The sequence below is a fragment of the Micropterus salmoides genome, unplaced genomic scaffold, assembly GCF_014851395.1.
Source record: "Micropterus salmoides isolate LMB-PRFRI ecotype aquatic unplaced genomic scaffold, ASM1485139v1 Ms_hic_scaffold_8, whole genome shotgun sequence".
NCBI classification, from domain to species: domain Eukaryota; kingdom Metazoa; phylum Chordata; class Actinopteri; order Centrarchiformes; family Centrarchidae; genus Micropterus; species Micropterus salmoides.
In genome coordinates, this window is record NW_024044570.1 from 38,885,916 (window position 1) to 38,904,419 (window position 18,504).

General features: G+C 39.2%; 1 protein-coding gene across 2 annotated transcripts in view; it reads left to right on the forward strand.

Moving 5' to 3' along the window:
* dnajc24 (DnaJ (Hsp40) homolog, subfamily C, member 24) overlaps nt 1-18,504 on the forward strand; it is a 65,444-nt gene that overhangs the window by 2,601 nt on the left and 44,339 nt on the right. The window lies entirely within an intron of this gene.

The following is an 18,504-nucleotide window of genomic DNA, read 5'->3' on the forward strand; positions in this document are numbered from 1 at the left end:
CCTCTGTTATTAGTCGTGTTCGTATGATTTTTTTTCCTGTATTTTATGGCAGTGGTCAAGATTTTAGACTCTGTGAGTAAAATCTCTTAACATTGTACAAAGCTGAAGTGGAAAGCGTACAAGCTACTACAGAGGAGGAGCTAACCGGCTGTGATGGCCATGTGCTGAATACCTCAGGCATACAGATGAAACTTGAAAAATTTGCATATCGTGCAAAAGTTCATTTATTTCAGTAATTCAACTTAAAAGGTGAAACTGACTAATTATGTAGACTCATTACATGCAAAGTGAGATATTTCAAGCCTTTATTTGATATAATTTCGATGATTATGGCTGACAGCCAAATTCAAAATCTCAGAAAATTAGAATATTGTGAAAAGGTCCAGTATTGTAGGCTCAAAGTGTCACACTCTAATCAGCTAATTAATCCGAAACACCTGCAACGGGTTCCTGAGCCTTTTAATTGGTCTGTCAGTCTGGTTCAGTGGAATTCACAATCATGGGGAAGACTGCTGACCTGACAGTTGTGCAGAAAACCATCATTGACACCCTCCACAAGGAGGGAAAGCCTCAAAAGGTAATTGTAAATGAAGTTGGATGTTCTCAAAGTGCTGTATCAAGGCACATTAATAGAAAGTTAAGTGGAAGGGAAAAGTGTGGAAGAAAAAGGTGCACAAGCAGCAGGGATGACCGTAGCCTGGAGAGGATTGTCAGGAAAAGGCCATTCAAATGTGTGGGGGAGCTTCACAAGGAGTGGACTGAGGCTGGAGTTACTGCATCAAGAGCCCCCACACACAGACGGGTCCTGGACATGGGCTTCAAATGTCATATTCCTCTTGTCAAAGACATAAGACCGAACAATGCAGAAAAGCTGAAGGCCGCTATTGAAGCATCCTGGTCTTCCATAACACCTCAGCAGTGCCACAGGCTGATAGCATCCATGCCACGCCGCATTGAGGCAGTAATTCATGCAAAAGGGGCCCAAACCAAGTACTGAGTACATATGCATGATTATACTTTTCAGAGTTTTTTTTTTTTTATTGATTTCATGTAATATTCTAATTTTCTGAGATTTTGAATTTGGGGTTTTCATAAGCTGTACGCAATAATCATCGAAATTATATCAAATAAAGGCTTGAAACATCTCACTTTGCATGTAATGAGTCTATATAATAGTTTCACCTTTTCAGTTGAATTACTGAAATGAACTTTTGCGTGATATGCTAATTTTTCGAGTTTCACCTGTATCTGTAAAAACAACTTTTATTCAAGGAGGTCAGTCAAGATAAGAAAATAGTATTATGTGCTTAGAGTAAAAATGTAGTGTTTTTATACACCAAAAACCAACTGTCCTCATATGTGGACGTCATGCAACAGTGGAGTCAGATTGAATTAAGTCAACTTTTTCCAGGATGTGTTGTATGAGTAAATAATAAATACTAAATGATAAAAATAGAGTTGATAAAAATGCTTGTGAATGGAAAATAAAGGGGTTAAATGGATGTGAAATGAAAAATAGTGATAAATATTGAAGTGATTTGATTAATTTTAAGTTGATTAAAACAGTAGTGATAGAATGAAAACATAACCGTTTTTATTTATCAGTCATATTTTACATCCTAAAATTGGCATTCATCATTTAAAGCAGGTAGCCTCAAGGGTTGAAGTAACAAAGTAAATAAATAAAGGAGGTGAGGAAAATGCATGTGAATTGAAATACAGAATGGTTAAATTTAAGGTGAATTGAAATCTAAAGTAATAAATTATCAAGTGATGTGATAAACTTGATTTACCGATCATCGTTCACAACACCCTGCTGTCATTCATTGTTTACTGCATGTAATTTTAGTTCCTTCCTGTTGAAACTGTCATCACAAAACACAAACTGAGTTTTTGCCTCTCAACTCGTCATCCTCTGAGTGGAGGAATATTATGCCGTGCTCTGCTGTTAATTGTACAACAGACTAGCCAAGAAGCCATTGCTCCAGTTGTTTCGATGAGTGAAATTGTAGTATTTCATTTATGTGTTAGCAATTATTAGCAGGTATCGTCATGGGCATAAATAGCATGTTAGCATAGCTCGTTAAGCTAATTAGCACAGCTTCGAGCAATCCCAAGCTATGCTTACGATGCTAACTGAACGGGAGGGTATGCTGACCAGTTTTTAAAGAGTCATGCACAGAAGTCAAAACCTGTTGGAGAAGTTAATTTTGGGGTGACAATACTTTGGAGCAAAAGGCTCAAAAGAGGTCACTTGTGACAACCTGCAATTATCACTAGGTTGCACCACCGGTGGGAAACGCCCATTTTGATTCAACCTACTGATTCATTACCGGATGGGGCGACAATGAAACCGACTGCCTGAAAATGTCAATGTGTCAGAAGTAGTGATATGCAATACCACTTAATAACTATCCGATCCAATACCAAGTAATACCCAGGCTGGAATTGCCGATACCAATTCTACATTTTTTTTTTTTCTAGTTTAAGTGACCTCCCTCTTCTGTTTCTGTTTATTAGAGAAATAAGGAGTAGGCTGTGGTCTAACCAATTCAAAATAATAGGTGCGTAATGACAAGACATCAAACTACTGTCATATTCTTTAATTATAATGAAAATATCCTGCTCAGAACTGCCGCTTCATAACATCATCATATTATTTTGACTTGAGCCTATAATTAGACCATCCTGGTGACAGCAAGATACTTATGATAAAACACACACTCACTCCAAATTACTGAGTGTAGATATCGATCCTTTTATATGGGTATCCTAGAGCAAGAAATGTTGGTATCAGAAATATCGATACTTTAGGATCGATCCACACATCACTAGTCGGAAGGAGAGCGAGGGAGAGGAGCAGTGACAAAAGCGGCCTGAGCGACACGCTCTTGAACAGTCAGAGAAAATCAAAGTAAGGTAGTTAAATCCCTTGCGTACCGTTTTTTTCATCCTTGACTTTCAGCCGTTCACCAATCCTGTACACTTATCCTTTGTTTGTGCCTGAGGAATTAGCTTTATTTATTTGTTTTGCTTTAGCACTGGACTGAATTTATTGTCATTTGTGTTTTTTGACTGCAACTAATTTGTGTTTTTGAGATTGGTTGGTTTAAGTGTGTAGAAAACCCGAAGTGGAATTTTGAGTTGGATTGTGATTACTTTGTGATTGTGTTTGTGTGAAATCCTTTAATACACAAATGTTTTGTTTGTGCTAAGCTTTTGAGTTGTGGTGGTTCTTTTTTTTTTTTTTTGGTGCTTCAGTGGGAGGGTGTACGTTTATGAATGTATTTTTGTGTCCTTTTTAATGCAAGCAAAAAATATGTTTTGAGCATATTTATCGCACTGCAATCTAAAATTAAGTTTGAAATTCTAAATAAACAGACCTTTTTTTGTGTCAAAGTTTTAATTGTTAATTTGTCCTTATTGATTGCAAGTTAAAAAGTTTTCCTTGCGAGTCAAAGTTTTGCAAGTTAAAAAGTTTTCCTTGCGAGTCAAAGTTTTGCAAGTTAAATAGTTTTGCAAGTTGAAAAGTTTTGCAAGTCAAAAAAGGTCTAAATAAGAGATTCTATTGGTGGTTTGACTGACCAATCATGGGTTTGCATCGAACGCATGGCCACGCCCACAATCCCCTCACTCCAATGGCTTCGTCCACTTTCTGGAGACGGAGCTGTAACGTATACAGGCTAGATGGAGGTAAGTTGACGTTATGTCGCTCATTTCAATAGAAATGCTTTTTAAACGTAGTATGGCACGATTTAATGATTATTTATATTTACTGTTGGCAAGGTAACGGAGTCTATCTCTATCTATCTATCTGTCTCCTTTTTTAGAATGACATGTATAACAGTTAGCTAACGTTAGCCGTCTTGGCATGAATCTTGACTGGCGGTGCATTTGTGCACTCATACATGATGAGCTAGGCTAGCTACTCATGTTTTAAAACACATTGTACATGATATTTAGCTAAACCAGTTTTCTGTGACTGTGGTAACTGAAGTTTATGGTCACACAGCATACACTGTAATAGACTTTACACTGCTAATATTGAAAAGATAGACTGTTATTTAGATATTTTGAGGTGTTGCTGCCTTGTTACGTTTTCTCCATTAGATATGACTTTATTACACTCATTAATTTTCCTCCCATAGTTGCAGTGTGGATCATTGGTGACCGCTATGTCCAGCATGGTGGCCAGAGAGCTGCAGAGAACTTAGGAAGCATCTTCGCCCTGCTGGACGTCTCTTGGTCTGGCTGGCTTCTCCCCTTCATTTCCCCTCCCTATGAAGAAGGGCACCATCAGATGTCCTCATTATCCACTGTGGTGGCAGCAGCATGGGGAAGGTCATCAGCGTGGAGCTGGTCAACATGGAGGACGACCTGCACCGGCTTTACCTCCAGCACCCTGGCATGAAGACCCTGTTTTCGTCTGTGACCCAAAGTGTTTGTGGAAGGCTGGTGCCAATCAGTGGTATGGCTATATTTGTTTGTAGCTTAAATGATGCCATGATTGGGAACCCTCGCATCAGACATGGCAGTCCTGGGCTATATTTGAAAAATGGATTTTATTTCACAACTAGGGCAGATTATGTAAGTACAGTAGCTAATTGCCTCAAAGACCACCTCCAAATGCAGTGAACTGCTTTTGAATTTGGCTTTTGGGACCCATTTCCTTGCACCTAAACATAGCTGACAGTCATGGTTAATGTTGTTTCATAATATTTGTTAGAATGAGTAATAAATTCTTCTATGTCACATCTAATGTTACAGGAGAAAACGTAACAAGGCAGCAACACTTCAATAACAGTCTATATTTTCAACATAATATTAGCGGTCTAAAGTCTATTACATTGTTTGCTGTGTGACCAAAACCAAGTTTAGCTGGATATCATGTACAATGTGATAAACATGAGTAGCTAACCTTAGCCTAGCTCGTCATGTCTGAGTGCACAAGTGCACAGCCAGTCAAGCTTCATGCCAAGACGGCTAACGTTTAGCTGTTATACTGTGCATGTCATTCTAAAAATGGAGACAGCTAAAGACTCCGTGACCTTGTCAACAATAAATATAAATAATCATTAAATTATGCCATACTACATATAAAAAGCATTTCTATTGATATGAGCGACATAACGTCAACTTATCTCCATCTAGCCTGTACACACTATGGAGCTGTTGGAGCAAGGGGATTGTGGGCATGGCCATGCGTGTGATGCAAACCCATGATTGGGCAGTCAGACTACCAATAGAATCTCTTATTTAGCCTTTTTTTGACTCGCAAAACTTTTCAACTTGCAATACTATTTAACTTGCAAAACTTCCTGACTCGCAAGGAAAACTCTTTAACTTGCAATCAATAAGGACAAATTAGCAATTAACACTTTTTGTGACACAAAAAAGGCCTGTTTATTTTGAATTACAAACTTAATTTTTGATTGCAGTGCGATAAATATGTTCTCAAAACATTTTTTTGTTTGGATTAAAAACACACAAATACCTTCATATACGTTATTTTAAGGGGTGCATCCTTTGTGACATTTGATTTAAAAACCATTGACTACAAGTAACCTGCATCTTACTGCCAGGAGAGAGACCTGACTGGCACCCTGAACAATAATAATTTAAACTGTGCAACTCAAACTGTCACAGTGTGAAGTTGGAAAGTGATGGTCTACCTTGTTGTTTAGCTGACTTTGTGCAGCGTTAACATTAAACTTACCACATGGACAATGTAACGTTTACATTGGATTAGTTACTTGACTATGTTCAGGTAAAGAAAAGACACGCCAGTACCATTACACAGTACATGGCTGCAAGTGGACTGAGGGATGGAGGTGTTTATGGGGGCACTAGTTGCACAACACCAGCGGTGGACTGTTGTGCAGAGTTCTCCCTGTCTGCCGAGCATCGCCTGCACCTCCAAGTACTATTTAAAAACGAGAGAATATTCTTGGTGGGGTTAATCAGTGGTGATAAATGATTAGAAGTATATATTTTAGGAACGTGTAAATCATCAGTATTTCATTACACCTATACAAGTTGCGATAACTGCATTTGATCAGCAAGTGTCTGAAAAGGACCTTAAGAGCTGGATTCATAATTCGGTAGAACAGATGTTGTAGGCTACCTGCCTTGCATCCACCTTTTTCTCAGCATATATGGTGTTATCTCCCCCGGGGCGCATGCAATTCTAGGCAGGCATACATAAATCAGCACGCTGACATTGGTAGCTTAATTGGGGCGATGTTCCTGAGCTGGGTAAAGGAAGTTGCAAGAAATTAGGCGTGTGACTTCTCAGTTTGTCTAGGGTCTACAGTTGCATGTTGACGGCCCCTGCTCAGATTCAAGCACTACTAGTTTCCTTACAGATTACATATGATGGTAATGTTAGCTATTTAGCTTGCAAAATGTCAGCCATAGCTGTTACTGCCTAACAGCTTACATAAAATATTGCTGTTCCACACACCGCTATTTAGATTTTGGATTTGAGTACTGTTATCGACAGCGCTGTGCGATATTAATGTCCTGAAAATGACTATTGAGAAAGAAAGTACATTTATATTTGTTACAAGATGTTTTGATGTCTTTTCAGTGATTGGTTCTTGTTGAGGTCAACTGTAAGTACTAGTTTTTGCTACTTGATATTTGACAGCTGATGTTACATTGTCTGTCTTCAAAGGACAACAAAATTGTTATTTAAAGACTTATAATATAAAGATTGATATTTTCTCCACAGGTGTGACATGATAGTATTGTCAACATTAAAAACTGAGCTGTGTTTTGTAGTTAACTTATTAAGGTATTTTTCATAACCTGAAGCATTTATTACACTCCTTTACTTTTCTCCCATGTCATAGTGTGGATCATTTGTCCCACCTGATGCCCAGAGAGCTGCAGAGACCTGTGGCCTGTACTTCGAAGGGAGTTCAATTCATAGATAACTCTGGGTTTTCAGGCAACCTCAGGGTTGTCTGACTGCCTACACTGGTGTTAAATGGTACTATGAAGGTGGATAAGATGTTGGTTAGTTGAGTCCGTGTTAACCCTATGTTTAATGTACGTAATTGGAGTTGGTGTGCGTTCGCATAAAAGGGGTGTGTTCAGCCGTGCAGGTAGAGGTTTTTCACAACGGCGCATGCTCTGTATTTCTCCAGAGGAATGTACATTGGTAGTGTCAGGAAATTCAGTGTAAAGACAAGTTAATGGCTAAATGTCGTGACTGATGACAAAGCCAGGGAGGCTTGTTGGCATCGCATTGAGCAAATTTGTAGTCTAACTAACTTCACTGTGTTCTTATTGTAGTTCAAATCTCTATTATACATTTTATGGGCTCTTGTGTTATGTGTAATATGATGAAGATGTGAAAGTACAACTAAGGTCCATTGTAATAGGAAAGAAAGGAGCCAGTGGAGGGGGAGTGAGAGCCTAAAAATTTAATTTCCAAGATTAATCTACAAGTAAAAAGCTTGAATATTCTCTGACATTATAGTCACACATTTAGTGAAAGAAACTTCACTTTGAAAGGCTGCAACATCACACATACATGTTTGCCGTGTAGTATGCATGCACTGGAAAGTTATATTAAACTTTGCAATCGGATTTAGCAGTGAGGAAATACTCCTGAGTTTAGCCCACAATCACTACCATGCACCTCAGAGACTTTGCCTTGGATTGGGTGTATTCAGAAGAAATTTTTTTTACATTAATTTCAGGGAATTTCCGATTTTTCTTCTTGTAAATTTCACACTTTCATCTAGGATTTTTTTTTTCTTGGTTATTAGGCTACCCCCCACCCTGGCTCCCTATTTGTTGGACACGTAAAATAATCTAAATAAAACACTGAGGAGAATTCAATTATAGACTACAGATTGGCTACATCTAAGAAACTATCCCGTTAATTAATACAGATGTGGTGTGTAGTCCACGTGCAGGGTAACCTCGAGTTAACCACGAACAAAACCTGCTCAGAGCAGTTTAGAGATGCAGTGTAAACTGCCATGGCAACAGACCTCGGGTAACACCTATCCACCTTTCGTAGTACGGTTTAACCGGGAAGTAATGTAAATGCTCCGTATTTGTATAGCGCCTTTCTAGTCTTTTCGACCACTCAAAGTGCTTTTACCAAGTGGCTAACTTCCGGTCTCCCACCTGAAGCCAATACGGAAGCATCTGAAACTGCAATTCATGGAGTGGCCACTTGAGGCTGGCTGCAGAAGGTTAATATTAAAATGCCCAACTTTACAGCAGAATAAAACATGTTTACAGCCTGGTTCAAAAAATGGTTTTAGTGCATATCGCTAATTTTGCCCTTCGTGACAACTGTGAGGGGGGGTGAATTTTTTTATATTAAGCCTTAAAGTTCTGCATTATTGCAATTGACTGACAGGCACCTTTAGCCGCTGCCACTGCTAGCGTTCGGTCCGCCGTCTGTTAGCCTCACTCAGCTACACGGAGCTCTGAGGCTCAGCCTGTCGGAGCCTTTTGTACATGCGGATACCAGATGAATAATGGCAGGCTGTGCAGTTCATTGGAGAGAGAACCTCCAGGAAATCCGTGTTCTACTTGGTGAGTGAAATTCCTGTATTATATTTGTGTTAACATTTAACAGGTATCGCTGTCGGTATGTCTGGCTAATTAGCTCGTTACGCTAATTATACGATACGAGCAGCCCCAAGCTCCTAAGTTAGTGTGTTCTAACCGCAGCTTTTAATGAGTCAAAGACAAGTCAGCAAGAAGAGAAAAGCCAAAATGTAAAGTTATTAGATTAACCTTAGTGTTAGACATTAGGGTGATAATGCCTTGAAGAAAAGGCGTCTGTGTGAAGTTGTGAGTAAAGGCTCGGCTCTCAGTTAGCTGACGTTATGTTAACGGTAACTTTTACTAACGGGCGATGTGAGATTTAGCTATGTCCTGTAACGGAATCACTGTTCAGTTAGATACTAGTCAGATACTATTATAAGTGGCTGCACATGATCCTGATGGACACGAAAGGCAGAGAGCTGAGGGGGGAGCGGCTGCGGAGTTCTGCCTCAAACTGTCACACCGAGGAGCACCGATGCCACTATTTGAGCTTACCATAAGCCGTGCACCTCCAAATGTAATGTTACTGTTTAAAAACGACAACGTTATACTGTGGGGATGATTGATTCGAAGTACATATTAAAGGCTGTTTAAAGTCAATAAGTTATTACACTTAGTAGATGTAGCATTCCTTAAGATTCAGCAAACAATCTGAGGTGATAACTGCATTTGAACAGCGACGTTTCTGATAAGGAGCTTAAGAAAACCGTATATTGCACATATTAGGAAACAGTGTATTTCATATTGCCACCCTTAATTACTGTCACATGCCAGAGAGGTTATCATGCTGAGGCGATCTCAGAGTTCAGTAGCTTTATGGCACTTGGAAGAAGCTGCTTAACTGTCTACCCATTGTTTTCAGGTGCCAGAGGAGCTGATGGCAGAACCCTCCAGATGTAATTAGCTGTGTCCAGCCCTTCAGGAGAGAACAGCTCCAGCTTCCAGCTCTTCAGCTCCTGTTTTTCTTTTTACTCAAAACCTGAACACTACTGATGTGAAATTATGACACTGGGTTCTTATCAACAGATTCTATCATTATAATAACTCTCAACACATTTCAAGTCATACAAAACTACTTTTACATTTGTAACCTTTTAATATTGATGTGTATCAAACTAATTATTCATAATAAAATGATTCTTCATTCATCAGTTTCATATTTTAAAATAGTTTGATCTAAACTTAATATATTATAGTTAACAGCTGTAAATGAAAATATTAAGATGTTATTTATAGGCTAACATTTTTACATACCTTAGAAAGTAAAAAATGAAAGATTGATGTTATATACTGTTTAATTTTGACATTTCTTTAAGAAACAAATGTGACATTGACTGAGAATTTAATCTGTTGTGAAAAACAAAGAATTATCTGCACACTGAATAGTTTTGAAGCCCTGTAAAAGGTGTCATTTATTGCGACCTCTGAAAAGGTCTTGTGTGGTTTACATTGAATAGACTCACCTATTTACTACATGTGCATTCGGTCAGCTCTGAGACCTCAGAGTTTGCAAGGTCACAATAAAAACCACCTAGTGGGATTCATAATTACTCTGTGCAGATCATTCTTTGTTTCAGCACTTACCCACAGGATGGTTTGGATGTGCCCACATTATTCTGTGTTTAAACTAGACTTATGTCAGAGCAGCAAACAAGGCACTCTTCAGAAACGTCAGGCTCTGTTATACAGTATATGGGTACTGGGTGTATGGCTCTTTATTTATCTTAAAGTACAAGGTAGTAAGTAAAAATACTCCCGCAAACACAGAAATACACAACACATAATTACTTTTCAACTTTTTATGTGAAACATGTTGGGAGTATTTTCACTTATCCTAGATTGATGTTCTTTAGCAAGAGTTCAGCTTTAAAGTTTCATGTTTTTTCTGTGGTATACGATTAGCTTTTCAGTCAAGACAGGGAGTGCAAATATATATATATATTGATTACAACATGAACCATAAACCTTTTTTTTTTAAATGGACCTATAAAACATATAGAGACAAAACCTATAAACAGCAAGAGAGAACGCCTTTCCACGTCAGTCCACGCCAACAGATACAGACTTCGACAATAACAAGGCTTCCAGGTCTCTCTTGCACTAGGTGGGACATCTGATCCACAGTGTGACTCTAGGAGGAGAATGTGTAATAAATGCTTCAGGTGATGAAAAATATAAAGTAAACAATACAGATGATTCTTTAATAAATAAAATATTATGGTGAAGTTAATTTTCTAACGTAATTCTATTCAAAAAGTGAATCTCTGATGTATTCTAGATTCATTACACAAAGTGAAGCATTTCAAACCCTTTTTTTGTTTTCATCTCGATTATGGTTTACAGCAACAAACAAAAACTCCAGTATCTCAAAATGTACAAACATTTTAGAATTAAAAATACATTTCTGTATTATAAATTATACAGAAATGCCAACTGGAGAAGAGCTCTCTAATCAGCTAATTAACACCTGCAAAGGTTTCTGAAGCCTGTAATTAGGGCCCGAGCACGACGAGGTCCCTATTGAATTTGCTAAGATTATTTTATTTTATTAGGGCCCGAGCACGACCGTGTGAGGTCCCTATTGAATTTGCTAAGATTTTTATTATTTTTTTCTGCAAAGTAGGCTCAAATGACATGGCCTAAACATACTCGAAAACTCACCAAAATTTGCAAACATGTCAGAACCGGTGAAAAATTTCGTATTCTATAGTTTCGCACATGGGCGTGGCAAAATGACGATGCCCTAAAACCAACAGGAAGTCGGCCATTTTGAATTTTACATCAAATTTTGGATGATTTACACACTTCGTACTTTAACGAACTCCTCCTAGGGATTTAGTCCGACCGACCTCAAATTTCTGCTGTGCCTTCTAAAGGCATTGAAGATGAAAAGTTGTGCTATCTGTGAGTTTTCGTCAATGGGCGTGTCCGTGGCGTGGCGTCAAAGATCAACTCTTCGCCATGACACAGGAAGTTGTCGTAACTTCAGTGTATATGCTCACATCTGGACCAAACTGTACATGTAGGATGAGAGTCCCCCCCCGAACACATGTACATGCCGACATTCATCCACAGTCATAGCGCCACCTGCTGGCAACAGGAAGTGACTTTTAACGAAGCAGCCCCCGCCGCACGTTTCACCTACGTGCACGAATTTTCTGTGGTACGTGTATCTTGTCCAGACGCACAAAAAAGTCTCTTGGAGCCATAGCCTAAACCCAACAGGAAGTCGGCCATTTTGAATTTTACGTCAAATTTTGGATGATTTGGCGTGGCGTCAGAGATCAAGTCTTCGCCATGACACAGGAAGTTGTTGTAACTTCAGTGTACATGCTCACATCTGAACCAGCTGACAGGCATAGTTAGAGACTTTTTCTGTCCGTTTCTCTCTTTACAAAGACGCATGTTGCAGTCAGAGTCTTCTCTGAGATGCGATGCGAGCACGACATACAACACAATTTATCAAATTACACAACGGATATACAGTATGAAAATAAGATTGATTGGATTATACTCACAGGAAGTATAAAACCTGTTACATGCGTCTATTAAAAGTAAAGTAACACAAAAATGTCAGGGAAATTACTTTACTTAGATTTAAGTACTGCAGTTGTACATTTGAAATACCTTCCTACCTTTCTGATAGGAAGCCTTCTTGAGGTGGTATAAAACATTTCTTCTTATATTCTGATTTGAGTTGTGGACAACTATGACCACATGAATTTAAAAAATTAAACATTTCACTGCCCAAGTCAGCTATACCACAAGTCTTGTTCATCAGACTACATGCTGTGGACAGATTTTGTCCCAGGATTTATTATGCATTTCTTCTTCTTCGTTGCATGATTTAGAATAATAAGGTGAGAAATGGGTCTATTCTGAGTTCATCCTGCACTGCAGCAGCTAATAAAGTCCATTTAATCCCAAAAACGCTTTTCTTTTAGGCAGGCTGGAGCAGAAAACAACTCACCTTTCTCAAGTTGTACAGTAATGTCACATGTGTATGAAGGTGGATTAAACAAGCTAATCTTAAATGTCAAAGTAGAGAGGAGCCTAGTAGGCCTATTTATTTTCATTCATTACACAATATGAATAAGCTATGCAGACAGTTGTAAAGAAAGAACATCTTTTTCTTCTGTTCTCTACTTGTTATAGTTACACAGTATGAGAGGTGTGGGCTGTATTAAAAGTATCCACTGTTCTCCCATGCTCTAACACACAGTAACGATGAAATTAGTGCTGTTCTCACATTCTTCTTCTGTATGTACACATAAGCAACAAGGCAGGGAAATATAAAAGGAATTTATTTTATTGTTTGGGTACATTAATGTTCAGTGTACATGCTCACATCTGAAACAAACTTTACGTGCTTGATAACTCTCCCACCCCGCAGACATCTACACACCAATACCAATTTATATTCATAGCGGCAAGTGCTATGTAGCTCCATGTTAGGGGACACAGGAAGTGACATATAGCACCTTCATGCGGCGTCGGAACCGCGTAGCAAATTCACAGCCGCACCGGCAGAGCTCCAGAATGTGCAACTCGGCCGGCTCACACCCGGACGCGCTACAAGTGCGAGGGCCCGCCCAACGCTGCTTGCAGCTTTAATCTCTGTCTGGTTCTGATGCTCACAACAAACTTTCCCTCAGTATTCTAATCTTTTGAGATGCTCTTCTAAAAGATGCCTCAGTGTTTTAATGTTGACAGCACTATTATGTCATGTAAGTGGGAGAAATGGAACAAGGGAGACTTTAAATGTTTTTGTGTTGTCTTGTTAAGACAGACAATTTTATATCAGCTGTCAAATATGCCAAGTTCTAGTAACGTTACAGTTAAAGCAGGCGTGGAGGCATTAGATTCTCAACAAGAATCAATTCAATTCAGTTTTATTTATATAGCGCCAAATCACAACAACAGTTACCTCACAGCGTTTTTCATAGAAGAGCAGGTTTAGACCATACTCTGTGATGTTATTTACAGAAGCCCAACAATTCCCACCAAGAGCAAGCACTAGGCGACAGAGGCAAGGAAAAACATGAAGGTGTTATGTCACTTCCTGTTTCCCCTATGTGGAGCTACATAGCACTTGCCGTTATTATAAATTAATATTGGCATGTAGATTTGTTCGGGGTGGGACACTTATCAAGAATGTAAAGTTTTGCGCAGATGTGAGCATGTACACTGAAGTTACAACAACTTCCTGTGTCATGGCGAAGAGTTGATCTTTGACGCCACGCCACGGACACGCCCATTGACGAAAACTCACAGATAGCACAACTTCTTATCTTCAATGCCTTTAGAAGGCACAGCAGAAATTTTTAGTCGATCGTGTTAAATCCTTAGGAGGAGTCCGTTAAAGTACGGAGTGTGTAACTCATCCAAAAATTGCCGTAAAATTCAAAATGGCCGACTTCCTGTTGGGTTTAGTGTATGGGTTCTTGAGGCTTTTTTGTGCGTCCTGATATAATACATTTCCCCTTAACATTTCGTGCTTGTAAGTTGAACTTGGACGAGGGGCTAATTTTTTCCAATTTTCTAAGTGGCGCTAGCGAGTCATTTTGCCAATCACATGTGCGAAATCCATAAAATCCGAAATTTTTCACCACTTCTGACATGTGTGCAAAGTTTGAGTTTTTCGAGTATGTTTAGGCCCCCAACATTGAGCTTACTTTGCAGAAAAAAAAAAAAAAATCTTTACAGCTTCAATAGGGACCTCACACGGTTCGTGCTCGGGCCCTAATAATAATAATAATAGGACTAGTAACAATAGTTGTAGTAGAGGGTGTCAAGCAGGAACACGGTGGCAGCAGGCGACCTGCAACCACAGATCCAGACCCCACAGCTCTGGAGCCAGAAACACCTGCAGGAAGTGGCAGGAGGAGAGAGGAGAGGGACAAGAAAGCACACGACTACTAGTTGAGTTAGTAACATGCAATAATGGGATAAGGTTGCATACAGAGGGAGAGAAAGTAGAGGAGAGAGGAGCTTAGTGCATCATGGGAAATCCCCTGGCAGTCTAGGCCTATAGCAGCATAACTAAGGGATGGTTTAGGACTCACCTGAGCCAGCCCTAACTATAAGCTTTATCAAAGAGGTGGAGATGTGGAGATGGTGTCTGCCTCCTGAACCCAAACTGGAACCTGGTTCCACAGGAGCTGATAGGAGTTGATAGCTGAACGCTCTGGCTCCTAGTCTACTTTTGGAGACTCTGGGAACCAATAGTAACCCTGCATTCTGGGAGCGCAGTGCTCTGGTGGGGTAGTAAGGTACTATGAGCTCTTTGGTGCCTGACCATTAAGAGCTTTGTATGTGAGAAGAATGATTTTAAATTCTATTCTGGATTTTATTGGAAGCCAATGCAGAGAAGCTGAAACAGGAGAAATGTGATCTCTTTTCCTGGTTCCTGTCAGAACACGTGCTGCAGCATTCTGGATCAGCTGAAGAGTTTTAATGGACTTTTTCAGGCAGCCTGATAATAAGGAATTGCAGTAATCCAGGCTAGAAGTAACAATGCATGGACTAGTTTTTCTGCATCATTTTTAGACAGGATGTTACAATATTACGTAGGTGAAAAAAGGCAGTGCTTGAAATTTGCTTAATGTGAGACTTAAATGACATGTCCTGATCAAAGATAACTCAAAGATTCCTTACAGTGGTACTGGAGGCCTGTGCGATTCCATCAAGGGAAACTATATCTTCAGATAATGCGACAGGGAGGTGCTTGGGCCCCAGAACAATAACTTCAGTTTTATCTGAGTTTAACATTATAAAATGACAGGTCATCCAGGTTTTAACATCCTGAAGGCACATTTGAAGTTTAGCTAACTGATTATTTTCATCTGGCTTGATCGATAGATATAACTTAGTATCATCTGCATAACAATGAAAGTTTATGGAATATTTCCTGATAATATTGCCTAAAGGAAGCATAAATAAAGTGAACAGGATTGGTCCGAGCACAGATCCTTGAGGAACTCCATGACTAACTTTGGAGTGCATGGAGGACTCATTGTGAACATGTACAAACTGAAATCGATCTGATAAATAGGATTTAAACCAGCTTAGAGCGGTTACTTGAATGCCAATGAAATGTTCCAGTCTCTGTAATGGTCAATGGTATCAAATGCAGCACTAAGATCTAATAAAACCAGTACAGAGACAAGTCCTTTGTCTGATGCAATGGGGAGGTCATTAGTAATTTTCATGATGAACTCTAATTCACACTATTAAATGTTCAGTTTCAATACCATATATGTAATTTTCACCAGTGCTGTCTCTGTGCTATGATGAACTCTTAATCCTGACTGAAAATCCCCAAATAAACTCTGTAGAAAGTGACACAGCTGTTTAGCAACTACTTTCTCCAGGATCTTAGAGAGAAATGGAAGGTTAGATATAGGTCTATAGTTGGCTAAAACATCTGGATCAAGTTTGGGCTTTTTCAGAAGAGGTTTAATTACTTGGGCGTTAATCGGAAGGTTGGCGGTTCAATCCCTGGCTCCCCCTGGTTGCGTGTCGAAGTGTCCTTGGGCAAGATACTGAACCCCGATTTGCCCCTGGTGGCTGTTCCGCCAGTGTATGAATGAGTGTGAATGCTAGTTTCTGTTTGAGCACTTAGGCTCAGTGTATGAATGTGTGTGACTGGTGAATGCAGATGTAGTGTAAAAGCGCTTTGAGTAGTCGAAAAGACTAGAAAGGCGCTATACAAGTACGGAGCATTTACTGCTACTTTAAAGTACTGTGGTACATAGCCTGTTGATAAAGATAGATTGATCATATCTAGTAGAATCTAGAATCTTGTGGCCAATATAAAAAGTACCTTTCTCTCTCAAGTGTCCTATTCCAGACAATAATCCCACAGCCCTACAGACAGCAGCAGCGTTATTCAATATAGCGGTGTGGGGAATTAATTAACATGATAACAGCCATGGCTAATGTTTTACAAGTTATACAGTTTCCATCATGTAAGTAAGGACTCTACTGCTAGCTTATTACGTTTATTACAAGTAACATACTGAGGTGACATCCAAATAAACGACTCATAACTACCGTTATGTAAAAGGGTTAATTGATTTGCTCTTCAGAAACCAACGGGTGACGTCACGGATACTACGTCCATTTTTATATCTGTCTTTTACACTACATCTGCATTCACTATTCACACACATTCATTCACTGAGCCTAAGTGCTCAAACAGAAGCTAACATTCGCAAGAAACAATTCGAGTTCAGTATCTTTCCCAAGGATACTTCGACATACAGCCTGGAAGAGCCGGGGATTGAGCCGCCGACCTTTCGATTAACGGGCAACCTGCTGTACCTGCATAGTTACACCCGATGTCACGAAGTTACTCCTGAAGTTACCTGGATAAGCCAGTTACCCCACTTCGTAGTACAGGCCACTGGGAAGCATTCTCAGTGTGCTGGAAGTCTGTAGGCTTGACTGGACTGACGTGGAAAGGCCTTCTCTCCTTCTGTTATGTATAACTAACCTTTACACCCTGTACCAGCCTGAGAAGTTTTTAAAGAGTGTCTTGTTTGCTGCTCTGATATAAGTCTAGTTTAAACACAAAAGACGTTGCACACATCCAAAGTAACCTGCGGGAAATAGCTGAAACAAAGAATGACCTGCACAGAGTAAGTATTAATCCTAAGTGGTATCATTAATTGTGATGTTGCAAACTCTGAGCTCTCAGAGCTGATGGAATGCACCTGTGGTAAATGGGTGCAATACCCACAAGATCTTTTCAGGGGTCACAAACAATGGGCCTTCAAAACTATTCAGTGGGCAGATCATTCTTTGTTTGCCACATACAGTTACTTCTCAGTAAATGTCACATTTGTCTCAAAGAAATTTCTAAATAAAAACCAGTATATGGTACATCAGCTTTTCATTTTACTTTCCACTAACATAGATGCAAAACATGTTGTTTTAATTTACAGTTGTTAACTATCATATTTTAAGTTTAGATCACCACTCTATTTCCATTTAACAGAAAAATTATAGAAAAATTTTAAATTGATGATTAAAGTGATTTTATATATAAGTATATTTAGTCTGATCAATTTTAACAAAACAAAATTATTCAGTACACAAGTAACTTTTTAACACATGAAATCCATCTTTCATTCATGAAAACATCAAAATTAACAACAAAATTAAAAGAATATAAATGTAAAAGTTATTTTGAATTACTTGAAATGTGTTGTGACAGTATTATAATGATAGAACCTGTGGATAAGAACCTAGTGTCCTAAATCATTGTTCAGGGCCCTATTTCAGAAAGCAGGATTAGTAACTCTGAGTATGTTGAGCCAGAGAGGAGGGAAACTGTTTTCTGTTTCAGAGACCGTAATCATATAAACCCTAGATCAGTAACTCCGGAAACTGATGTTGTGAAGCTAAACCTCCCCAGTTAAATATTAGTTCATTACCTAAACATGATCTTCAACAACCGCTTTTATGATCAACTTGTCATTATTGGGGGAAGAAATTGACATTGTGATATTTTTTATTTTCTGTGATATACACTCACCTAAAGGATTATTAGGAACACCATACTAATACAGTGTTTGACCCCCTTTCGCCTTCAGAACTGCCTTAATTCTACGTGGCATTGATTCAACAAGGTGCTGAAAGCATTCTTTAGAAATGTTGGCCCATATTGACAGGATAGCATCTTGGAGTTGATGGAGATTTGTGGGATGCGCATCCAGGGCACGAAGCTCTCGTTCCACCGCATCCCAAAGATGCTCTATTGGGTTGAGATCCGGTGACTGTGGGGGTCATTTTAGTGCAGTGAACTCATTGTCATGTTAAAGAAACCAATTTGAAATGATTCGAGCTTTGTGACATGGTGCATTATCCTGCTGGAAGTAGCCATCAGAGGATGGGTACATGGTGGCCATAAAGGTATGGACA